This window comes from Rhipicephalus microplus, unplaced genomic scaffold (assembly GCF_043290135.1).
Source record: "Rhipicephalus microplus isolate Deutch F79 unplaced genomic scaffold, USDA_Rmic scaffold_104, whole genome shotgun sequence".
Taxonomy (NCBI): Eukaryota; Metazoa; Arthropoda; class Arachnida; order Ixodida; family Ixodidae; genus Rhipicephalus; species Rhipicephalus microplus.
In genome coordinates, this window is record NW_027464676.1 from 292,611 (window position 1) to 319,185 (window position 26,575).

Sequence of the window (26,575 nt, forward strand, 5' to 3'; positions counted from 1 at the left end):
GACGAGTGCACCATGAGCGTGGTATGTAGTCATGTTCTTACACGAACGCATGCGATGATTCTTATGTTTGCACCAGTCATACACCTTCATCATCCATGGACGTCACGTAACACTAATTTTGGTACTTCTGAAGCTGCCGAAAAGGCCTATACAGCTATATAAGCCTATTCAAGCAGGTTATACAACCAGCCTCTATAAAAAAAGGACTATTCCACCATCGTTTAGACCTAACGTCAAAGTAGAAGCCCGTGCAATCACCGTAAGGTTTCCTGCGGCCTACTGGACTATCAGCATGACTTTATGTAGAATGCTCCGATGTGCGTGCATGTGTGAGGCCGGAATTATCTTTCAGGGGCGAAGTTCCTCAAAACGGCACCCGTTCGTCCTTCGTTGTCGTAGTCATAGTCATAGTGCGTAACCAGTGTTACATTTTGACCTGCAAGGTGGTGCCGGTAGGAGATTTCTCCTGTGCTTTGTTGAACAATAAAAAGTTCGCGGTGTGCGCGTTAACTAAAAGCCGAATGCACCTGTCTCTCTTTCCCCAACAGCAGCCATTGGCATGTACATTAAGCACTATCTGACAAGAAAGGGTTGCTACGTTATACTCGCTGGGTGTAACCTCCTTAGTTTTATAAATGTTTAGTGAGCGTTGAGCCGCAGTGCCATGAATACAGTTGATTAGTATATACCATGAACTCGAGGAGGTTAAAGTTAGGAAGTGCACCCGAAGCCCAAGCCGTAAGAAAGTGTGCGTGTGCCACCTCTCGTTTAGTCCTTGGAATGTCTGCTGGATGGCGGTGCTTCTATATGCGGAATATATGATGAAAAGATGTGAGATGGTGGTACTTAGAGTGTTGAATAGATGGACGAACGGCCACACAGGCAGATGCATGGATGAATGCATGAACGGGCGCAGGGGCGGATGCATGGCCGAACGGAGGGACGGACGCACGAACAGACGCACGCACGGATGGGCGGATGGACGCATGGACAGTCACACAGACGGATGCATCGACGGACGGAAGCAAGAACAAATGGACGGACGAATGCTTCGCCCCATTCTCCGTTATTCACTCCGTGAATATGCTGCCATTTTTTTCTTTATTTTTTTATTGCGATAGCTATTATATGGGTGCTCTCAGCTGGATTTCGCCCCTGGCGTCGGTGTTGGTGACCACCGTCCTTCACGATATATGTATACATATCTATATGTGTGAAAACGCAACAAAGAAAATTATTAAAAAAAAACTCCGGCTCATGGATTGAAACGTGAGACTTCTTGCTTGTGAGAGCGTGACGTTATAAACTGAGCCACGAAAGAGCTCCTTCTTCAACGTAGAAACAGTAAGCTGATCTGTTCTGTTTTCTGTTTTAACTGTTTTGCTGTGGAAAGGTTGAGGTGCCTATTGCCTCGGCTACTCCATATCACAAAGTTCTGCAGCGAAAAATAAAATAATAATACAGAATGGTATCCGAAAATTAACAATACGGAAAAGAAAAAAAACGTAATAGCACCCTGAAACCAGTTCAAATATCATGCAATAAACAGTTTTCTTCACGCAGTTCACACAGTCATAGACTATTTACACGCACACCTTAGTATTCTACTGTCAGTATATACATGATCACATTTTATATATAACCATCTTTGGCTGTCTGTCATAGGCGCTTGTCCAGTCCGGTCTCCACTAAAAAGTCTGTCAGGAAGATTATTGCCTTTTTCTGGACATGCATCGCAGGCCATGGTCCAAGTAGTTTCTTTATTGTGAGGGGCCATCTGTCCAAAATTGCTAGTTTGTTCTTTAATTTTTCTCTTTCATTCGCGTATTTAACGCACTCCAAAGAATATGGCGAACATTTTCTTCTGCATGACAACAATTGCATTCCGGTGAGTTGGATCGATGTATCTTGTGTAGGAAGCTGTTTGTGTATGCTAGTTCCAATCGAAGACGGTGGATTAATGTCTCTTGGTGTCGTGGGAGGTCTGTAGCTATGGAAAATTTTCTGTGTGGATCAACTTCATAAAGTAGCGTTTCCTTTGATTTAGGGCTCTCAAACCACTTCTCCATTGAACAATGGTTAGCTCCTTGCGATATAAAATGTCGAATATCCGCCACAGACATAGGGATTGCGCAATCCCGTTCTTCCTTTAACGCTTTCTTCGCGAGGCTATCATTCTCTTCATTTCCCCTTATTCCAGTGTGGCTGGGTATCCATTGGAATACGATGTTGTGACCCTGCGATGACGCATATTCCACAGTTTCTGCAATACATTGTGCTATTTCACCATTTTTGTAAGGTGATCTCACATTTCCGATTAGCTGAAGAGCAGGTTTGCTATCAGTGCATATCACCCATTTTCGTGGCTCAGGATTCTTGCAGATAAGCTTAACTGTTTCAAAGATAGCAACCAATTCTGGTGTCGTCGAAGATTTGTGCGATAATTTGTACATCTTTTTTTCTGAATTTCGGGTATAAAGACCGCACAGGCTGACGTTTCTTCAGTGCATGATCCGTCTGTATATATCTTCGTTTTTTGATTGTGCATTACATGAAGCTGATGATACCAACTGTGCTGCTACTAGAGGTGCCATGTCTGCTTTCTTCTCTATGCCGTCTATTTCACGGATAACGTTGAGAAGTGGCAGCGTCCAAGGTGGTTTTGAAGGTTTTCATTGTTTATATTCTGGTATTACTGCTTGAAATCATGATATAGTATCCTGTAGTCTCGTTGCCGTCTTTTGTGTTAGTGCACCAGATAAAAAATGACTTTCATGTTGCGTGAAAATTGTAAATAAATTTCTAGATGTTTCTTTAGTTTGGAGTACTGTAAAAGGTGTCTCTGGAGCCTCCGCACACACTAAAGCACTGGAAGTTGACCGTGGTAAACTCAGACATACCCTCAAGCTCCTTGCCAATAACAAGTGAAGTCTCCTTTCGGTGGAGGCTGGAAGTCCGTGCAGCAAAGGCAGTGAGTAAGTTACGATGGGGCGTATCCAGGCAACATGCAGGGCTAATAACGACTCTGTAGTACCACCCCATTTGGCCCCGCATGGATGCCGGAGGATTCGGATGGCCTGATTCACTTTTTGTTCAAGGGACTGGACATGAGGTGACCATGTTAGCCTCCGATCTAAAATTACTTCCAAGAATTTATGAGTTTTAAAATTTTGAATAGGCTGATTTTGCAGAATAAACTGGAAATTTCTAGGTCTTTTTAATGTAAACGTAAGTATGACTGTTTTCGCCAGACTCAGTGCCATACCTCTTTTTTTATAGAAAACGGTTTACATAATCCAATCCTTCTTGTAGAGTATGTTGTACATCCAAAAACGATTGACCAGACGTCCATATACTTATATCATCAGCATATACTGAACATCTCATGTTAGGTTGAAGATTATACGTGAGCTGCGTGAGCTGCGTTTCATACACTGCAGCCAACTCTGCGTATAAAACGTGTGCTTGAGGGCCTGCACGTGAACACTAACTACAGTTACAGTAACGTTACGAAACTTCACCTTGCATCTAACAAATTCCGGTGCATCTGTTTTTGAAGTAGCCACAAGTGTCGACAGAATATCGCGTCTCACACACATCATTCTGCTTTTTGCAGCAGGACGTTCTGCTTGGTACACCACATAATTGGACAAGGGAAAGTTAGTGGATACTAGTTTTTCGGAAATACACAGAATCGGAAACCTGTGCTGAGCGACGCATTTCCGAAAATCTCCACTCTTATTCTGCAAACCGTCAGTTTCACTGGAATATTGCACTTATTTTTTACCAGTTAGATAGTCTGGTAGCCATGATTACGACAAGAGAAGATGCTCAACATCTAGCAGCAATTTCACTTCTGATAAAGAACCTGCTTGTGGCAGGGATCGTAGAATTGCTTTAAGAGCCGCAAAGATTATTGGCGAAATGACTTGCTCGTTTCCGGCTGTCTCCGTCGAGATCACATTTTTTGAGGAATTTTTCCTCAGCAAGCTGCTGTGACCATTCCCTTTGGTAGTCAGTGGCTCCTTGGCTGTGTCTGGCCCGGCAGCAAGTTCCGCTTCAGCATGTTCTTCGGCCCGGACTTCTTTGCCAACGCGATGTTTTGGTGCTGAGCGCTTGAATACTTCTGAGTAAGAGTCGTGGCGCCACAGTTTTGCATTTCTTTGTGCCGCAGGAACATCTCCGACTATATCCGCATTGGGTGCTGGACCTCTATGTATCCTATGGTACCCTTTTACAATTCTCTCTCTTTGTGCCGCTGATGCCAAATGGTTTCGAGAGCAGCCTGAAAACGACGCCGGATGTGGTGCAGCACAGTTGGCACACTTAGGTTGACGCTTCGAGGTGCATTCTTTATAATAGTGTGCGCCCGCACATACCTTGCATCTCTTGGTTCCCCTGCAAGTCTTAGCCTTATGCCCATATATCTGGCAGTTGTAACACCTTACCACCGGCGCAATGTATTCCTCGACAGTGTGAACCGTAAAGCCGAGAGCAACTCTTTTTGGCAATGGCATATCATGTCTAAATTGGAGTATTACATTACGTATGGGCTGCATTGTGGCACTTCCATCTTCATTTCTTGCCCATCTCTTTTGTCGTGTGACTGAGATTACTCTAGCATCTTTAAGATATTCCAGTAGGTCATAATCACTGTATTCGAGTGGAACATCTCTTATCTTTGCTAGGGTCTTCATGTAAGACTGGGGTATCATCACTTGTACACGCAATCCAGCCAGACTCTTGATCAGCAACAACTTGTCTGCCGAGTACAAAGGCCGTACTCCAACACAAAAACTTCCATCTCTGTTGATTCTTGATGATGTCACTTTCTCATTGATAGCAGAGATTATCTCAGATGCCATGCGATTGGGATTCACCTTCCAGAAGAAGTCCTCGACAGCGATTGGTCTGAACACCACCGGTATCCCAGTAGCTCGGTTCTTGTGATGAGTGACCACCGTGTAAGCTCCCTCGTCTTCCTTGGGTGCTTCTGTATCTATCTGTGTCATGTCATCAAGGGAGTACGTCGATGTGGCGTCATCCTCCTCTGTGCGCCTTTTCTTACCCTGCGAGGCCTCGCTGTTCTCTGTATGGGACGTCGATATCGTTGCTGAGCCTGCAGCAAGTTGAAGTCGAGCGGGATGGATAAGTGGTGCTCCGCTTGGCGCTAGCGGCATCTCGTTGTCCCCCATACCCGGGCTTTGCCAGGTATGAGGCACGGGCCCACTAATGGGCAATTCTGATCGCGATACGTAGTGAAACTCCGACTCACCGATGTTTAGCTGCCACTCTGGAGACAGCCCACCCACCGCACACACCGTAAAAAGATCCCGAACTCAAATATATTAACTGAATTAGGAAAGCGAAATAAAGCTACGGGCTTCTTCCATTCACTTCTTCTTCTTCCGAAACAGCAAGCTATTTATATCTACCACTTACCGCTGGCGATGCCAATGTTCGGGGAACTATCGTGTTTTCCACATTACCATAAAGATGGCGCAATCAGCGCCCGTCGCGAGATCGTCACGACATGGTGCGCGCTCATGCGTCGATGCCCCACGCGTACTTTGCCCCGCAGAGAGTGAGAAAGGGGGGTGGACGTCCACGCGCGTGTGCGCTTAACCCGTGGTGGGGAGAATCGTACGCCTTGGGCTTTCATTAGAACTATTAAGTTGTAGGTACCAGGCACACAATGCTTACTGAACTGGTAGCACAGCCTGCGTTTGAAAAAAGGCGCGCTTTTCAGACACCACGAAGTAACAACTGAGACACTTATTCGCGCTCAGCTGTAGCTTCGAGTTCATTTCGTACGTCAATTGTGCGTGAGCAATGCGGGGCACGTTTTCATCTGCTTGCCATTGTTCGCGTGACATTCCAATTTGTTGCTATTGCATTCATTGTTTCGCCTTTGCAGCAAATTTGTGACTTTTTCTCCCATTGTCTTTTTTAATTTCCTATTCCCCAACCCGACTGCAGGGCAGTCTACCAGAAATTACGTTGTGATGAACTTCCTTGGTTTTATTGTTTTTATAAAATATAAAAATAAATTAGAAAGTTGTCACTACTACTTTGCGATGGCTAGCTTTTTCCCTATGCTTTAATGTATTAGACAATGGCTTGTTCGACAGTTGGTCCTAATGTGGCAAATACAATGCAGATAAATGCTTTTGCAAATGTCATCGCTCTTAATATATACCAGATGGCAGCGTGCTTTCTCCACAAAATGTATACCTTGCCCTAGTGGACGTGGTCGCTCACGCTCGCGAGCGACGTGCAAGAGGTCGTTAGTAAACGACCCATATATTTGTTTGTCTTTAGGGAGGAAGAACTAAAAATTGGTGTAGTGAGCAACGCGGGGCCCTTAGTGCCTATAGCAGGGGTTTCAAATGCGTGACACGCGGGTCATTGTGACTTTGGAACAAATGTACAACAATATCGGATATGATGTTCTCTACTAGGGCAGAGCTATCAGCTGTCCTGGTTTCTAGACGCCTGAAGGACCTCTAGAAAATGTGTAAATCGGTCTCTGCGTTTAGAAAATGTAGATAATGATTTGGAGTACTAGTTTCTATACTATGTGAGAGCATATAACCATACCGTTCACACCGGCTAGACGGGATATATTATTGCGGACTGGCTCGCACATGAATGTTAACGTCCTTCATTAGATCTGTAAATTAACTCGACAAGTATGCTCATTAGCTACACTTAAGTCACTGGTCTCAAACGAATTTTCGACGTGACTTTGCATATGAGTCAATACACTTTTAACATAATGCCAGAACAAAATCACTGCATTTTACAGTTGACGTCCAGGTTTTATGGCAGCTGACCAATAGTCCCTCGTATACAGCCTAAGGCACTAAGTCTGCCAGTACGAGACCCTCGTTAATGAATAATAAAAAAAGTGGATACTTAAGGGCTCGTTTTTACATGTTTTCACACAATATTATTGGAATCTAACAGACAATAGTGCCAAGGAAAGTATAGGGGAGGTTATTATACCGAATTCTTAAATAAATGTGAAGAAATAAAAGTGGGTGAAGAGATAACTTGCCGTGGGCAGGAACCAACTGTATACGAGGGACTGTATAGGATGCTGTATACGAGGAACTATTGGTCAGCTTCCAGCTCGTAATACGTTCACGTGCTACGTGACGCTACAAAGGCTCATAAAAGATTGTGCCACACTCGCCGCCATGGCTACAGATGGCACTGACTGACACTCCCGCGTTTAAAATGACATATATACCGAATAAAGTGGCTGGGAGGATAGCTACCATGGTAGCTCATTGGTAGGGCATCGAACGCGTTATTCGAAGGTCACAGGTTCGGTTCCTGCCCACGGGAAGTTATCTTTTCACCCACTTTTATTTCTTCACATTCACCTTGCAATTTGGTCTTATAACCTCCCCTGTACTTTCCTTGGCATTATTGTCCGTTAGATTTCAATATTATTGTGTCAAAACACGGAAAAACGAGCCTTAAGTATCCACTTCTTTTCGAATATATATATATATATATATATATATATATATATATATATATATATATATATATATATATTTTATATATATATATGTGTGTGTGTGTGTGTGTGCGTGTTTGTGTGTGTGAGTGTGAGTGTGTGTGTGTGGGTGTGTGTGTGTGTGTGTGTGTGTGTGTGTGTGTGTGTGTGTGTGTGATAGGTGGGACGCTCCAAAAACCAACGGATTTCGTGTACAGTGTTCATTTTAACGATGAAATAGTCAGAAATGTGGGTGAAATTCGAAAACATAACATGCCATTTGTCACAGGTCCCTTTAATCAGGGAGGCCATCGCCGGGCTGATTCCAAGGGCCGAAGTATCGCCCCCCCCCCTTCCCCAAACTGCAACACGACAGCATGGACAATTTAGAAGTGGTCCTATTTGGCGCGCGAGCGGAAGCCGGCTGTGGTCCAAAGAACAAGTCAGAGCCGAGAGTCGATAAACGAAACAAAATTATATTCCCAAGTATGGCAGATCCCGAAGCTCCTCTAAAGAGAAAAAGGGTGGCCACTCTTGAATCTTTGAAGACTGGTGTCTTTCGGGTACGGGCAGTCCGCTATAGATAACGCTATTGACCTGGCCTCGCCTGTGCAACATAAAAAACACCCACAAACAATTATCTACGGCGTTCTTCTTGGACGTGAAAGGCGTACACGATAACGTATCGCACGAAGCCATTTTGGATGTTTTGGAAAGTGTTAGATGGGGTTCATGTTTACAAATGAAATAATAGCTATTTGAAGAACATAACATTTTTTGTACAGAGTGAGGACGTCAAAACAACGCATCATTGCATCTGTCGTGGGGTACCTATGGTAGAGCCCTTAGCCACACACTTTTCAACCTAACGCTCCTCGGGCTGGTTGCTGCACTTCCACGGTCAGTCCATCTATGAATATACACTGATGACATCTGCATGTGGGCGTCAGATATGACACGCTTTCATGGGCGTGCTGGACTTCGGAGAGCGGCTACACTAGCGAAAATGTGCCTTGAAGTACTGATACTAGAGTTTTGATTAGAGAAGTGCCCGCTTACTGCACTGAGGCATAAGCTGATGAGCCCATATGTCAATAAAATCAATGGACACATCATAAACTACCGGAAGACCCACCGATTTTTCGAAGTCATAGTTGATCGCGACCTTTCCTGGAGCTCTCACATCACCTGTATGAAGACAAAACTCACATCGATCACCCACAATAAGGTTTTTTTTCTGGGTGGGGTGCATCTGTACGAGTGATAATTCAACAATACACTGTTCTGTTCCTGGGTTATATGCGCAATAGCTTGCCTGTGTTTTGCGGGAATCGAATAAAAACATGCGCGTCCTTAAGTAGCCTGAAGCCCGAGCATGGCGAATAGGCCTGAGCCTTCCGAGATGCGCATCTACACCAGCTACAGCCGTCAAAGCGTGTGATTATCCAATTAGCACATACATCCGCGTTGAAGCTTTGACAATGCACTGAAGACATTTTGCTCAGACTCTAACGCATCACCTCGCCTGACTTCAAACTTTTAGGTCTCTCTCAGCGTCCAACGGAACTGTGAATGGTTCAGCATTGCGCCATGCTTCCATCGCACTTCACGTGTGCAACACGGCCACCATTACTATTGTGGTGTTTATACCCACTTAAACCTCTTCCTACTATTTCTGGCCTCCGAAAAAAGAAACAGTCGTCGCATCTAGCCCTGAATTAGGCCAAATTACTGTTCCTGCACGGGAAGCAAACGTACGCTTTCACATTTGCACTAATGGCTCTGTTTCTTCAGTTGGCTTAGCAGGGGCGGTGGTTATTTCCGCGAAGTCTGTCCCAATTCAATTCAAAGACATCGCATTTGACATCATCGATGGCTGTAGAATCAGCCACCATACGTGCAGTTTATCGTGAGTCCATCGTTTATACGTGAGTTTATCGTTGAAGTCCCTTCGCAAGCTTGGTTCGTCTTCTCGGACGGACTCGAAGGCAGCTTTCCAATGTGTTTTGTCACCTTTTTGTGACCTAATAGGTAATAGGCAATATAAGGCTTCTTCACCACCAAGCAATCGAGAGTCAGCAGATCATAGTGTTACAGTGGGTACCAGGTCATTATGGTATGTAGGGCGATGACCGTGCAGATGAGGCTGCTAGATCTGCACATGACGGTACGCAATACACAATCATCTCGTCCTCAAGAACCAATGCAGCTACAAGGCTTCGTTCGCTTGTACGTGACATCACACTGACTGACATAGTGGGAGTCGATAGGTTTCACAAATGCTCGCCTAGATAACTTGGATCCCAGTCTCAAGCTTCGTCTTCCCTCAGAAATATCTCAAGCTAAGGAGACTCTTCTGTTCCGCCTGTGACTTGGCGTGGCCTTCACGAACGCCTATTCTTTTTTTATTGGAATTGCCATCCCCTCGACGTACAACTACTGCAGCTGTGAAGAAACAATCGCCCATCTTGTGTGCGAGTGTGCCCATTTTAACGGGCCAAGACAACAACTTGCCCAAGTTCCAGAAAAACTAGATGGTCGTCCTTTGTCAAAACTCAGGATCACGAGTACTTAGCCTAGTTCATCCTCAGCCCAAAAAGCATTGGAAGCTTTTGTACAATTTTTGGGGACAACTCAGCTTGGAGACAGACTATATTGTCGTATTTCCTTCAATTTTTCTTTTCCTCTTTTGTTATTTTTTGTCTTCTCTCTCTTTGTAACATCTCTTTTCTGCCATCTTTACTCTCCTTACACCCTTCCGAAGCACAGGGTGGCCAGCTTCTCTATAACTGGCTAACATATCCCTGTCCTTCCACTTATTTCTTTCCTCCTCCCTCCACAAAATCGAAAAAACACACCTCTTCTCAGATAGGTCGTGTTATGTCTCGCGCAATCCAATCGTCTATAGGCATAATCTACTTTTTAGAAAGCTTCTATTACCATAGGTGTCATTCTTTGTTTGCTTTTTGATTTTCCACCGAAGTGCTTTATTCCTGGCTTGTGCGGTTGTTGTTAGCCAGAAAGTTTGCAACAGCTGGGAGCTCATCTTCGCTTTCGAGAATGCCAATGCATTCCCTCTTCCGGCTTTAACTCGCGTTAGAGACTATGTTTACCTTTATTAGGCTACCAGGAGTATGGTGATAACGCTTGCCTTTAAGATACACAGGCACGTAAAGTAAACTTTACGAGTAATATCTAGGGTCTTATCTCACTTGTATGCGTTTATCTCCTATTTACATTTATATTATCTGATCTGCCATGTTGGGAAAAGCAACTTTAAACATGATAGTTGCTTTCAACTCCTTCTAAAATTTTTGAACATTTTTTGTGTCTTTGCGTCACGATGCCTGAGACAGTTCTTGCATAACCTCATTTTTTATAAATGAGGAGATACATAAAATATCACTCAAAATTACACTTGTTCTGTATAATTTCCGGTGCCATATTTAAAGATATAGGTGATATCGGAACTATATTACTGTCTAGAAACTGTTTGCATGTGCTACGTAAGTAACCCTTTATGAAAACAAAAATACTCACTTCTTTGCCCGAGATATCTGAGAAAAGAAAGCAGGTGGCAAGCCCCAACGCCTGGCGAATGCTGATTGAGTTCTTTCTTCATTCTTAATCTCCTCCCTCCTTCCCTCCTCCTTCCCTCCTCCTTCCCTCCTCCCTCCCTCCTTTCTTTCTTTCCTTCCTTCCTTCCATCCTTCCTGCCTTCCTCCCGCCCTTCCCTTTTTCTTTCCTTCTTTCTTTCTTTCTTTCTTTCTTTATCCGTATTCACCGATATCTCCGTTTTTCTTTCACTTCGCTTTCTTTCTTTCTTCGTTACCATATTGCCTACGCCACTTCTCTCTCTCTCTCTCTTCGTAACACTCACAACACTGTTGTTCTATACCTCCCTTTTCGTAGCCATCTTTCGCTAAGCCGAGTTAGGCTCGTAGGTTCCCAAGACCTAAATCAGATTCATACTTACTCCCACATTCACCTAAATTTAAAACATACCCCCTGTCGAAGCCCTCAACAGTTGGATTTGTTGGCGCCTTGGCAAGCATAATTAGTTTGTACCCACGTTGCCTAATCTCCTTGCCTGATTGCGACTGGCGTGGCTCAAAATCTGTCACAATCAGATCCTCTTAAATCTAACTTGCTTGCGAGCACGTTCAACTGTGAATGAAAGGCACATTTTAATGCAATATTTATTATTTTAAGTGACATATATATCGCATACATATGGATGAACTACAATCCTACAGGCGGTGCAAAATTGAGGAGCTAGCCACTTCGGGAACTTGTACTACTCTGTGCGAGAGAAAACATAGAGGCAAAAACGTGACAGCAACGACTCACTCACTGAATTAATACTGACTGGTGGGAATGTACACTGAATCATTAGACAACATACAGCTAAACTAGCCGACATTTGTCATTAATTGACACTAACAGCTACTATAGGTCATTTAGACATTCTTCGACATGAATAAATTTGTCTGTTCTGACCAAACTTGGTTGCGGGTGAGTAAAGTAATTGCGTGGTGGAACAGAACGCCACCACTTCCGGTCATTCAGCCGTTCGTCAGTCAAAACCACAAGTGTGAAAAAACATCCTCTCCCGCGTGAAAGAACAAAACATCAGTTTGTGTTCGCGTGCCCTCAGTAACGCAGATCCCAACTTCCCATGTATCTCATACTTTTCAGATTATGGATTAAATGAAAAAAAAAGACACTATACGCACCCGTAAGAGGGCACCACTTAGGTTTACTATAACGTCGCGCCGTTCTGCAGCTTCCAATTGTAGTCTTCGTCGTCATACCATCCCATACACTGTTTGCGGTGCCTCTTGCGCCCCGCCATCTTGATGCTTTTTGTGTTAGTGATTAATTTTGCATGTTTGGCTGGAAATGCCTGTGAGTGACTTCTCTTTTCTTAATGTCTTGCTAAATTTATCAAAATGAGCCTCAGCTTCCACAACTGTAAAGAAGTTTCGAAGCAGTAAATCCTTGAGTTTCTCTCCTATTTCTTTACAATTCGCCCCATTTCCTGTGCCCCCCTGTCCTACGGCGGTATCTTTATAGTGCAGTACTTGACTGGAAGCTTATACAACGACATCTAATCAAGAAAACCGTACCTTAATTCGATATTATTTTAATAATATTGTTACTGACATATTATTATTATTATTATTATTATTATTATTATTATTATTATTATTATTATTATTATTATTATTATTATTATTATTATTATTATTATTATTATTATTATTATTATTATTATTATTATTATTATTATTATTATTATTATTATTTGGGAGTTGACGTCCCAAAAGCACTATATTTTTATGAGAGGTGCCACCGTAGTGGGCTCCGGAAGTTTCGACTATCTGGCGGACAGCACGCAGGTTTCAACGGTTTCGCCTCCATCGATGTGCAACCGCCACGGCCGAGATCTAACTCACGACTTTCGTCTCAGCAGCTGAGCTTCATAGGCAGTGATTCACCATGCCAAACTTCACCTGAATTGAACACGGAAAATTTACTACATACAGTACTCGTGCAAAAAGACCTCCCATATATGGCACAGAAAATATTGAGTTCGATAGGCAATCTGATGAGAACATTGTAATGACACCCGACCCTTCAGGACACTATTTATTTTAATAAAGTTGTTAGAGAAGATCACGAAAGTTGGAATACTGCATTTTCAAACCAGTCCAACATTACACTTCGTTTATCATTCATTATAAAGTTCTTATGTTTCGTTGTAACCAGTCACAGTTCTTCTCCCGTAATAATTTGGAGGCTAAAACATCATCTTCTGTTGCACAGTGGTGGGTAGTAAAACGAACTACGAAATATTTCTTTCTCATTTTTTACCTGGCCAAATACAGATGGTTTTCCGCGCGGTTCTTCAGATTTTAAAAAAATTTGCGTGCCACCCAACTATTCGTCACTGGGATTCAACTGTAGACGGGATCATTTTTCATCCTTAAGCCCACTGCTCCACCAACGGTATTATCTCTCCGCACCTTAGTTTGTGTGGGTGCCTTGCTCTCGTTTTTTCTTCACTAGAGTCTTTGTTTTGGTTAAAAAAAAGATAGAAAAATGAATAACTGGGCAGCCAATGTCCGTCAGACAACAGAAATGTAGCAGCGCGAGAACATTGTCAAGTGCTCAGAACACTTAATTTTTCATCGGGCGATTCTCTGTGCTCACTTTTTATAAGAGGGAAGGGGGACGTGCAGTGTATTATAAAAAATATTAAAGTTCAATTTTTTCCGGAGAGTATGTAGTGAAACCACATACTCTTCGGACTCCTTGGGTATTTTTTTAATCATAGACGCAAAAGTTTACGAAATATACTTTAAGAGCCGGCATTCTCTGAAACCACCAAATTTTGTGAGTTGGGCATACATACACAAAAGAAATTATAAAGGTACAGCTGATTCCTGTTTCGTAAGATTAAGTAAGATTGGAGGGAAGCGTTTAGAGGACAGAATAAAATAGCAAGTTTTACGTGACACACCCACTATGTAGTGATGAGGGGTGCTGTTGTGAAGGACTCCGGAAATTTCGACCTTTTGGGTATCCTGGAATTCGGCCACCTAAATCAAAGTATGCCAGTCTCTAGCAGCCTGCATTCATCGAAATGTGAACGCCACTTTCAGGATCGAATTTTGGACTTGTGAGTTACCACTCTAGTACCGTACCCATCTGCACTATGGCAGCTACGTTAATAGGAAAAGTGAGATAAAAAGAAACAATTGCTTGCGCATGCTCCTTTCTATGTTTTATGATGCCGGCGTTTTGCCCGTGTTGATTCTGCCTTACGCAATGCATGCCAGAATGTCAGATCTAACGGGGCCGTGACGTCCACAGAGGCAGCAGTCGGCGGGTGAGAGTCGAAACGCATTATTTGCCCGAACTTGTGGCCGAGACAGTGAAAGTCTGTTACGAAAGTTTGGACTTTCGTAACTTAAAAACACCATAGACGAATTCTGAGAGCCAGTCTTTTAAAATAGGGATACCATCGCGCCAGACTTTAGCGAATATATTGCTCCCTATAATAGCAAAAAATAGGAGAAAAAACTTCGCCCTTAGACGTTTATCCAGCGCTCCACCAGCAGTGCTTACGAAACCAGGATTTGAAAAGAAAGCCCTTTAGGAAATGATGTCTAGGCTGGCTGCCTTGAACTCGGCATTCAGGGATGCTTGCGCTTAAGTAGGTTTCACTGCAAACAAAACAAATATTTCCCCTAATGGTTTCCTAATGGCTTACACGTGCACGTTAGTCGCCTATACACTGAGACAGCAAAAAACCCCACGCTCAGAAGTGTGTTAAAAATATAAACAAAAATAGAAATAAATTAAGGTTCCAGAAAAGAACATAAACTCGGCAGATTGCCTGAAAGTGACGTACGTGTGGTAAATATATCGATCCTTAGAATCCTTGCGGTAGTTTCGAATTCGTTTGATAGCACCTATCTGAAAGGTTTATACATTCGATAATCTCTCATTATTTCTAAAACATGTTTTTGGTTTGTGAAGTGCACTGTCATTCCTTTTTGTAATATGGGTACAGGAAAGAATATCAAACAAAAGAAACTTCTTGAGTGAAAAGGGGAAAAAACATCTTTCCGTTTCGATTAGGTGAAGGCTGAACTCGGTCACTCTGGCTAATTGATGACGTCCCACTGAACTGCTCGACGCCGATCATTCGCAAAAATTTTTGAGGCCATTGGAATTCGTTGTCGCCTCAATCTATGCAGCCTTCGTCGCAAGCAACAACGCTTGTGAGAGGCTCGCCACCTAACACACGCACTCTGCGCAGGTTGCAAGAACACTTGAACGGAGTTCGTTAGCATGTAGGACGATATATTATTGTGACTTGGTGTCGGGATTATGCAATTGACACCACATTGAAATGCTCTCTTCTTCACTTTCTTTCTGTTGTTCATTTCAGTACACGCCTCGCTACCGGCCGGATCTGCTCAGAAGAGGATGAAGTTCTTCGGCTGAAACATAGGCATGGGGGTATCTGTACAACTATCTCTTCGGGCTAGTATGGTAGCTACAACGTAGACAGCGATTCTAATAACATGCTGAAACATTCTAACAGTTGTGTTAACGTATACGTTATTATCGTCAGGGAATACCTTCCAAGGATTTAACGATATGTGGGGTATAACGTCCCAAAACCGCCATATGATTATGAGAGACGCCGTAGTGGAGGGTTCCGGAGATTTCGACCACCTGGGGTTTTTTAAAGGTGAACCCAAATATAAACACACGGGCCCACAAAATTTCCACCTCCATCGTAAAAGTAGCCGCCGCAGCCGGAATTCGATCCCGCGACCTACGGTGGTCTAGTACCTTAGCCACTAGACCACCGCGGCGGGGCTTCCAAAGATTTGAGAGCGGATGCGCTTAGTCCTTAGCAGTCGTGACTCCTTTCCTTGACAAAGTTTACGCTGAAAACAACCGTACAACATTTCAAAATTTCAACGTCAGTTTTACCCCTGGGAAATAAGCTGAGCAGACAAGCACGTGCCACCCCTTGGTGAACGCAGATTGATTTCTGCCTTCATTTTGAGTCAGGAGCTCCTCAGGGGCCCGAGCTCTCATACGCAAATAAAGAGGAAGCAAGACAAAAATACAGAGAGAAAGAAAATAGAAAAATGGGATGAAGAAAACGAATAAATTGAAACAGAGAAGAGACAGAAGACACTCGAAAAGGAGAAAGAAATAGAGGAAAAAGAAGGAGAAATACCAAAGACGGGTAAGGGAAACTGCGCAGCACCACACTTCCGCCATGCTTGGCACCACTAGCTTGAAGCTCCCTTAAGCTTTCCTTCAACAATTTTTTTCATCTTTTCTTCCTTTCCTTCCTTCTTTTTTTCTTTCTTTCTTTCTTTCGTTTTTTCTACGTCTTGTTCTAAGCGCGAACAGAGATGAAGCTGATGACGAACCAGAAGCACGTGAACGCTGATATGTGGCCTACCCTTACCAAGGTCGTTGACTAATCAACACAGCACTCAGAGTGCTCCACGCGACGCAGATTCTCAGACACTACTGCTGAAATTCATGAATGCCCGTGTAATACTGCGTATCACCGCACGCAATGACAAACCCGGGACAGTAAGCTGACCACCTCTCCACTCGCGGGCTTCCGTATTTGAGTAAATGTCAGCAAATCAAAGGGAAAGAGGGAGAGGGCATGGACCTAACTGGTGGGCCTATGTGACAGCTGCAAGCGGCGCGCTATCAAGAGCCAGCGAAATTCCCGCCTCTGCTCTGCGTATATACGCATGTGCCGTGCACACGGGCAATCGTAATGTGGCGCGGCAGGAAATTGCGATTTACCCGGCGCTAACTTTTTGGACTTGAATTGGTGGTGGAAGTGTGCTATAATTAGAGGCAGACGCAAGATGCGGGCGAGGTGGCTGTGTAGGGCGCGCGTGCAGGTCGCTGAGAACAGAGATCCCGCGGTAGACAACATGCAGTTCGTGCACCTGCATTATTGTGATTCAGAATGCGCGTGAAGGAGCATGCTAAACAAGGAGTAGCAACGGCGCTTTGCTAGCAGAGTTTGTACGCGCCATTCTTGTGGATATAAGCGCGAAATGAATGCGTACAGGGAAGTGAACAAAGACATATACGGGACATCCTTGTTGAGATTAAATGATTTTGTTTTTTGATGGCGAAGTTGGGCAATATGTTACTTGCTAGATCAGCAGCTTTCAATAGTTTCTTAATAAATTCAACAGATGAAAGTAAAAACAGAAGCGCGGAACGAATAAAAGCGAGACAACCGCGCTTGTACTTGTCTGTACACATGCCACTTAAGCTGATCAGTGCAGTCTCACCTTTATTTGCTAGCGTTTACGCTCTGGCCTTATTTTGACATTCTTTCAAGTCAGAAAGACGAGCGACTCCCCGCTCGCCATTTTCCATTCGCAATGATTATCACTTTTATTTACTTGATAAGCTATCTCCATAGAGAAAGAAGAAGACAAGAGAGGACACTCCGCGAAACCTGGCCTCAGGAAGTGCGTCACGATTACGTAACCAGCTAGTGCTCTCATCAAACGTCAGATGGCGCAAGCGCAAAAAAACACAGTTATAATCAATGAAACGAAATTGTTTTCACAAAATAATAATTATACGCCCGAATTAAGTATGTTCTTTATACATAAAAACAATTTATTCAACACACCTTACGTGATTATTTTTCTTCAGCCGTACTGTCATAAACACCATCCACCCAGCGACAAGCCCGTGCATGACTGGCAGCGAGAAGCTTTCGTCGCTTTCGACAACGTCGGCTGCGTCGGTGTTTTCGTGCGTGAGATAACAGGTGAGGCACGTTTTCAAGCGAAGCTTGTTGAATGACATGTTGTTGGTCTTGTTCGGTCATTTTTTTTTTCAGAAAACGGTTACACCTGTGCGAATAAGACAAACATAGAAAGATGCACACACACACGTTGCGCTTCGTGTGTGCAAGTTTGTTTCTTACGTGGCGTCTCATTCACGCAGTTGTAACCTTTTTCTGTAGCTTGTGGGGACGGGGAGGTTCGCTAAAAAGAAAGTTTGTGGCTCTATGCGGCGGCTAGACGGGAACATTGTGCAACGTATGCAATATAGCAAAGGCGGCACGGCGTCAAGCCGAGGCGACGCGTGCTGCGTCTGCCACGGACGCGAGCGTCTGTAGGCTGAGCATAGCTGGGCAGCTAGGTCATAGGCTCGGTGGCTCGGTGCAAAATATTGAGAAGCGTTCGCTGGGCCTCGCATGCTTCACGACACGTTTCCCGAAGGCTCGCAACACAAATAATTCTTGGTGTGCCGGAGGCAAATCTGGACTAGCCAAGTGGCCATTATCTTCGTTTCTTCGCTAACCTTGTGCCACTAGTGCAAGCTGCTCACAAATTTTTTTGACGTTTCCAATATACTTTTACCGCACAAATTTTAACTACGATTTTTCTTCCCAATGTACTGTGCTGATACTGCGTACGCACGAAGGTGTTCTAAAGTTCCCAGGCCGCGATACCATTGCATTACAAGGGATAGCGGCCTGGAAACTTCTGAAGATCTTTGTACGTGGTCTTGACGTATATCTTTGTAAGTCAGAGTTTTATGGGTCAGAGATGTATCACTGGTTTTGTATTGTGCATCGATTAGCTAATCATTCAAAGGGGTTTGTTGGTTCCGCAGGCCGCTCGCAAGATTGTTCCGACAGCACTGTCTAAGGCACCGAACAAGCTTCACAAGACCCTCCAGAAGATGTCTCCGCCAACAGCTCCACGTCTGAGTGCCCTAGAGAAAATGGTGACTATGCTTTTATTGCAGCTGTTTTTAATGTGCTATTTTATGTTTAGGACATTCTGAGGAAACTATCCTCAAAAGGACACTACGTGTGCACTTACAAAATGTAAGGGTGGGCTCTCAGTGATTTTCATTTTTTTGTGCATTATCAACATTGTGAATGGTTTGTTTTTAGGTAGTGGAATCGAAAACTTTGCACCACAGAAAGTTGTGCACCTTGGGTCTGAAAGAGCGAGGAAAGTGCTCGTATGGGATTAGTTGTTCTTCGCTTTTACATCCATTTTTTTGTTTATTGCAGTGCGTTCCTGTGTGCCAGCGACAATGTCTCCATCAATGGAGTACAAGCAAACCATTAAACATCTGCAAGCCAAAGTAGCAGCACAGCGGAAAACTATCAAAAGACTGCGGAGACAGCCTCACCAAACTAACCACTCATTCGTTGCATACATTGTTTTGGTTACCCGCTATGAGGAGTAGGGACACTGTGTATTCGCTCGAAGTGATTTGCATAACCTTAAAAAGAGTGTTGGGTATCCTGTCTGTATTTTTGTAGCAAATGCGGGCGAACTGTACACTTTACTGTGGGTCGCTTGGTCACTGCGTATGCTTTATCTCTCCAGCTCAAGTAATATATCGATAACAAAACCGCTTGTTGAAATGTCTTCGAGCGGGTAAGGAACACAGTATGAAGTGGGCACAGTTCACGTTATCACGCTTTTTGTATTTTAGCTTCTCATCAACCTCCTCATCTCACCCACCAAAATTTTCACAAGAATACCCAAACTTGTAGCGTTTGACGGGGCTGCGGACGCTGCCATTTTATTTTTATATAGCTTGTGAGTGATAACGTACGATGTAGAGCCTTTGTGAAAAATAATGAGCCAAAGTGGTTTCCTTCTGCTGTTTATTAGCCCTGTAATACCGCTCTCGTAACAACAATTAAGGTCCACAATTCTGGATAAGTGATGACTACAATCTATTTTAGCTCGCAAGCGTCACAGCAAGACCCAGACGCAAATCACTTGGGATCTTAAGTTTTTGATGATAAGAAGAGCCACAAGACCTGCCAGTGTTTAGCATAAAGTTTGTCTTTCACGTAGGGAGCAAGCTGCAAAGCCCTACCTTTCTGAGGACAAGCAGGCATCAAGTCTGCTTTTTTTTTTCATTTTGGGCTAGCTGTTCTTAAGCACAGCCAGCACACTGCAGCTTTGCCTTTCTGCTATATTGTGTCGTGTGGTTTCTGTGCACTCTTTTTTTCTATGCATTATTTTGGTTAAGCCCAGGCGTGATTCGCGACTTCATTGCTGTGTATATGTCACTTCTTCCTTCTTCTTCAGCATTGTGCGCTGTGTTTTTGCCATAGATCCTTACTTACCCACGGGCCCGGTGTGTCATACTTCACCAGCTTCTCGGCTTCTGCCAACTCTAGCAATGTGTGCGTTGTCTGTGTTCTCTCTGTATTTGTTACAATATTTGTTACAATTTATTTGTAAGGCGAGATGCATTTGTTGTCTACCTTTGTCATATTGTGCTTTTTATATTCTCAGACTCTACCTTGCCTTTGAATAAAACATTGCGGATACTCTGTCTCTTTGACTGATATATACATTGATCACTTGTTCCAAAAGAACAAGTGAACAAAAGAACAAGCGCGATGAATAAAATCTTAGTGAATTATCACTACCTGCATCTCTCTTTATAATAACCTAATCGAAATAAAAATAAAAAAAATAAAAATTCAAAATTTGCGCCAGTGAAACCGAAACAGGAAGTGCACGCCATTTGCTCTCACCAACCACCAGGTGTGCTAGGGTCGATTGGGCCGCTGGGGTCTACGGGAGTGTCCGCTCTTCACCTTTTTTTATTTCTCTATGCTATCTCGATCTGTAGAGTAAAAAATTATGACGTCCAAGTTATATCGTCTATGCTCCACTGATCGTGGGTATAGCCGGTGGCTGTTCACCCGTATGAGACAGTTTGGTATACCAAAAACCCTGCCTCTGTGTGGAGTATTTAAGTTCTCGCTATGTGAGCCTTGACTAAGCTGCTCTTCCTTCATGGTCGGTGTTCTACTCGGTGGTAGCGTGAAAGGAAGTCTCTCATTCTGTGTGGAATGTTCTCTTTTTTGCGGAGCCAGCAAATATAGAGGCAGGATTGGTGCATGAGGACAAATGCCTGTTCTTTTCCCTCTTAATTCGGGCATGAATTCATACTGTGTGTCAACTATAGATCGCATGTAGGGAAATGAGCGGCAAATTCGTCAATTCCTTCCTCCATCATCTTCGCGTATGTATGTATGTATGTATGTATGTATGTAATGTATGCATGTATGTATGTTTCAGACCTGAACATATTTGTTTTTGTTTTGTTTAAAACAAAATACCGGGTGTTCAAAATTAAGCTTTATGATTTTTTTAAAATTAGGCGCTCGAAGGCACGTGAGAACCACTTGTGCAAATAAGTTAAGCGGCCAGGGGGACAGAAAGTTAGATGATAATTATCGCTGTCAGCAGCCCAATTAACTAAAATTTAATAATTAACTTTTTACTGGCTGCGGTAAGTTGGCATGTTTATATTGAAAAAATGTAGGCAGTGGTGTTTGTACACAGTTTCAGTTGGAAGATTTTTTCTAGCACGCCTGTGTTCCGAGATATCCGGCTCCAAAGTTTAATTGTCTTTCGCACGATTACGCATGCAAGAGGGTGAGGGTCCGCGCAAAGCTCCTCCCTAAAGTGACGCATCTGTTGCGTGTGGTGTTTAGTGTGTGAAGAGGGTGGAAGCGTAGGCATAGGTGATAGCAATTACCCTTGCCCTCTTCGGCCGTCGAAATCAAAAATCGAAGAACGCTTGCAACCAGTGTCGTAACACGCAACTGCAGAGCCTCTAACGATAGTGGCAGATACCATGCCGAGATAATGGTGCGAGCGGAGAATCTGGATGCCAGTGCGCGTGCGTAATAATCACTAGAGAAGCATGCGTGGTCGTTGCCTGGGCTACGCGAATAGCGTGACTGCTGATGTCCGAGTACTGTAACTTTTATTGAAACAAGAGCAACAACTCCACCAATAATAACTGAAACAGTTTTATCCTTGCTAACGCATATTTCCTGCTGCTACATAAGCATATTTCGGTCATGCACAAATCTCATCGAAACTCTTCACCTCTCAAGACGTCAATGCCCCAAAAAGTGTTCAAAATGCCTGCCTTCGGCAGCAACGCAAAGCATGAACCGCTGTCGCGTCGACTCGATGACTCGGCGCAGTACTTCTGCAGGAATACTCGCACAGGCAGATGTTATCCTGTCCTTCATGTCATTAACATCGCTGGGCTCTGTTACGTAAACTCGATCTTTAACGTAGCCCCAAAGGAAAAAGTCGAGCGGAGAAAGGTCAGGTGATCTTGGTGGCCAAAACATCGCTCCTGCGCGCCCAATCCACTGTTGTGGAAAACGTCTGTCCAACCAGTTCTTCGCCCTGGTAGAAAAATGTGGTGGTGCTCCATCGTGCTGAAACCATACTTGGCGCAGGTCATTCAGGGAAAGACTGCAGACAAGATCATCAATGACAACACCTAATATTTCTTCTGTGTACATCTTTCCGTTCAAGTTGTCCTCAAAAAAGTGAGGTCCGATGATCCTGTCCCCGAGTATGCCGCACCACACATTCACACTCCAGCGAACTTGATGCTTGTGCTGCCTCAGCCAGTGTGGGTTTTCTTGTGCCCAATAATGGGCGTTGTGAAGATTAACACTTCCATTTCGGCAAAACCGAGCTTCATCAGTCCAAATTATTCTGTGCAAAAAGTCATTTTCTTGATCAGTTTTGATGAGGCCCCAATTGCAGAAGTCAACTCGCCTTTCAAAGTCCGCCTCATTTAGGTCCTGATGAAGGTAAACGTGATATGGATGGAACTTGTGCTTTCTTAAAACATTTGTGACTGTTCCGATGCTGCGACCGCACTGATCGGCAATCTGTCGGATGCTGAGCTCTGGCATCGAGGTTACGCACGCGACAACGTCGATTTCAAAGTCTTCATCGACGATTGCCTTCCTGGTCCGTCTCGGAAGGTGGACAGAGCCTGTTGTGCAGAAGCGTCGAAACAGGTTTGTGAAAGTGGGCCTTGTTGGAAGGGGACGGTGTGGGTGGCGAGACGCGTAAAGCTCCATTGCTAACGAAGCGTTGCCATTCATTTCAGCCATTGCAAGCACCACGTCTACTTTTACTTTGGTAGAATACCTCACGCCAGAAGCAGCCATATTAGCTCGAAAGGACTCCACGTGGATTTCCTTGGTAGACCTTCAATGCAGAGACGCTGTGCTCTAACCGGAGGCACCCTAGTGCAGGACGGTCCTGCTAACGCGTTCACAAGAAGATGTCTCAGTGTGATCTAAAGTCACGAAAAAACGTCGCGAAAAATGGTCTCCTGTTATCGCGTTCATCAGGATCATGCGTAAGGCTCATGGCGCACCGCGCTGTCACATTTTGATTTCGCCGGCCGAAGAGGGCAAGGGTAATTGCTATCACCTATGCCTACGCTTCCACCCTCTTCACACACTAAACACCACACGCAACAGATGCGTCACTTTAGGGAGGAGCTTTGCGCGGACCCTCACCCTCTTGCATGCGTAATCGTGCGAAAGACAATTAAACTTTGGAGCCGGATATCTCGGAACACAGGCGTGCTAGAAAAAATCTTCCAACTGAAACTGTGTACAAACACCACTGCCTACATTTTTTCAATATAAACATGCCAACTTACCGCAGCCAGTAAAAAGTTAATTATTAAATTTTAGTTAATTGGGCTGCTGACAGCGATAATTATCATCTAACTTTCTGTCCCCCTGGCCGCTTAACTTATTTGCACAAGTGGTTCTCACGTGCCTTCGAGCGCCTAATTTTAAAAAAATCATAAAGCTTAATTTTGAACACCCGGTATAAAAGAGTTCAACTGCTATGCACTGTATTGTACAATAAGTGTACACAGCTATCCCTGAAACACGTGACTTCTATTCAATAGGGATTTTTAAGGTGATAAAATCATATTAGATGAGTTATACGCACTCCGGTCATACATGTGGACTTTAGCAATTTGAAAATAAAGGAACAGTGAAAATGATAGCGCGCTTTCACCGAATGAACGTTAGAACAGCGGTATGCACAGTGCATCCCTCCCTTCTATGTAGGCTTCATACGATTAAAAAATGCATCGCGGAACGGTAGCACAGCACCACAAGTCAGGAGCGCTCGCTCGAGGCGTGTCGAATTACTGTAGCAACAGTGGTGCTGATTCGCGGCTGCAATCAGTAGCTCTGTATCAAGCGCGTCAGAAAGGTCATGCGAGACTGCGTGATCTGCGCGAAAAACGCGAGCAATTCTTCGGAGCAGATTTTCGCAAAAGTCAGTATTTTCCATCCAGGGTAGTTGTCACGTAATAACTCTCCGCTCATTTGTTCCGGAAGAAAAGCTTTTCAGTGGGTGTCCAAAGACCAACAAATTGCAATTTGTTCCGATATATATATATATATATATATATATATATATATATATATATATATTTAAAATTCTTTACAGGCCCTTTACAGGGCATTGAGTAAGGGGGGTAATTGGTGAAATTTTACAGATCACACAAAATTAATTCACGCGTTACAAAGCGCATCAGCACAATAAAAATATGACGCGGTTTGCAATATAAGTTGAAGTTAACAGGCGATAACAAGAAAAAAGAAAAGGCGATTTCATAGTGCACACACGACAGTGGGAACCGAATACAGTCATTATAGCATATGAAGTCGACATCAACCAAAGATAGCCAGCTGGCTTTACCTCAACGACGTGCCGTAGTTTGTTTAAAAGTTGCAGAACATACAATAGAAAAAGCACCAAAAAACGCAGAACCTATGCCCATACACAGAAAACATTTCCAGTGCAACAAACATAATTGGGCACAAATCCGACACTAAAAAAAAATGTGCGGAACAGTGGCAAGTCTATTGTGAGAAGAGAGTAAGCAGCAACTGATATATATATATATATATATATATATATATATATTATTGATAGAGAGAGAGAGGAAGAAGTGTCTATCAAGGGATCATTGTTCCGTGTTTGGCACAAACTGAAGAGATATAACAGGCAAGAATGCCAAGGAAAGTATAGGGGATGCTATTAGGCCGAATGGTATGGTAAATGTGAAGAAAGAAAAGAGGACGGAATGATGACTTGGTGTGAGTAGGAACCGATTCTACGACCTTCGAATAACGCGTTCGATGCTCTACCACTGAGCTATGATGGCGGCTGTCCCCCCAGCCACTTTATTGGATATATATGTATATTTTAAACGTGGGAGGGTCAGTTAGTGCCAGCAGTTAGCAAGGCGGCGAGTATGGGACATTCTTTATGAGCCTGTTTGGCGTCACGTAGCTCATGAACTTATTAAGAGCTGGCAGCTGACCAATAGTCCCTCGTATACAACCTAAATGCACCAATTCTGCCAGTACAAGAACATCGTAAATGAATAATGGAAAGAAATGCATACTTAAGGGCTCGTTTTTAGTGTTTGACACAATATGAGAGCTACCAGACAATCAAGTGAAGGAAAGTATATAGAAAATTATTAGATCGAATTGTAATGTATTGGGATAGAAAAGATTATATATATATATATATATATATATATATATATATATATATATATATATATATATATATATATATATATATATATATATATATATATATATATATATATATATATATATATATATATATATATATATATATATATATATATATATATATATATATATATATATATATATATATATATATATAGTGCAGTAGATCCTCCGTGAGCGGTCACAACGTGGTTTATTTCGACGTTTCGGCCTAGAGTCTGGTCTTCAGGCCGAAACGTCGAAATAAACCACGTTCACGGAGGATCTACTGGACTATATGCAACGCTACGGCCACTCAACCACCATGCCTGCCTATATATATATATATTGTTACGGTTGAATTAAAGGATATGTGGATTTATTTACAAGGTGAGGATGAAGTTCGGCAGTCGCGGTAAAGATGGAAACCAGGTTTTTGTTGGGGGGTCCACAACCACACGAATTCAGCTTTTCGGAATGAAATGGCATAATGGCGTTGATCGTACCGTTGCTTAGAGCGATATTGTGATGCCAGTGTGCGCAAGCGAGCAATTTGGCAGGCTTTTTCAGCCCGGCACAATGTTTTGGCCACGGACTCATTGGTATGGAGCTTAAATGGGAGGATTGTATCAAGGGAGCTGCGTGGTGATCGAGCGTAAATCATGTAGAAGGGCGTGAAGTCCGTGGTCTCGGGCTTCGCTGTATTGTATGCGTAAGTAATAAATGGTAATATCTCATCCCAGTTTTTGTGACTGGATGCGACGTACATAGCGAGCATGTTAGTAAGAGTTCGATTGGTGTGTTCTACAAGACCATTCGTCTAGAGATGGTATGGTGTCGAATGTCTGAACTGTGAAGTGCAGAGGCGAAGCGATTCTTCCACAGCGTCCACGATGAATTGGCGACCACGGTCACTGATGATTACTTGAGGTACACCATGGTGAAGAACAATGGAGCGTAACAAAAAGGCAGCGACGCCATCAGCTGTAGAAGATGGTACCGCAGCGGTTTCGGCGTATCCGATAGGGTGGTCGACGCACACTATTATCCAGCGGTTGTTGTTTGAAGAGCGCGGAAACGGGCCCAATAAG

The 26,575-nt window shown here is 43.5% G+C and overlaps 1 long non-coding RNA gene across 1 annotated transcript; it reads left to right on the top strand.

The window, feature by feature from the left end:
* The first annotated feature begins 17,796 nt into the window (after positions 1-17,796).
* On the top strand, positions 17,797-19,352 carry LOC142790438 (uncharacterized). Its single transcript, XR_012889522.1, has 3 exons — positions 17,797-17,867; positions 18,722-18,835; positions 19,131-19,352. It is a non-coding gene; the product is annotated as an uncharacterized LOC142790438 (long non-coding RNA).
* Positions 19,353-26,575: the final 7,223 nt, after the last annotated feature.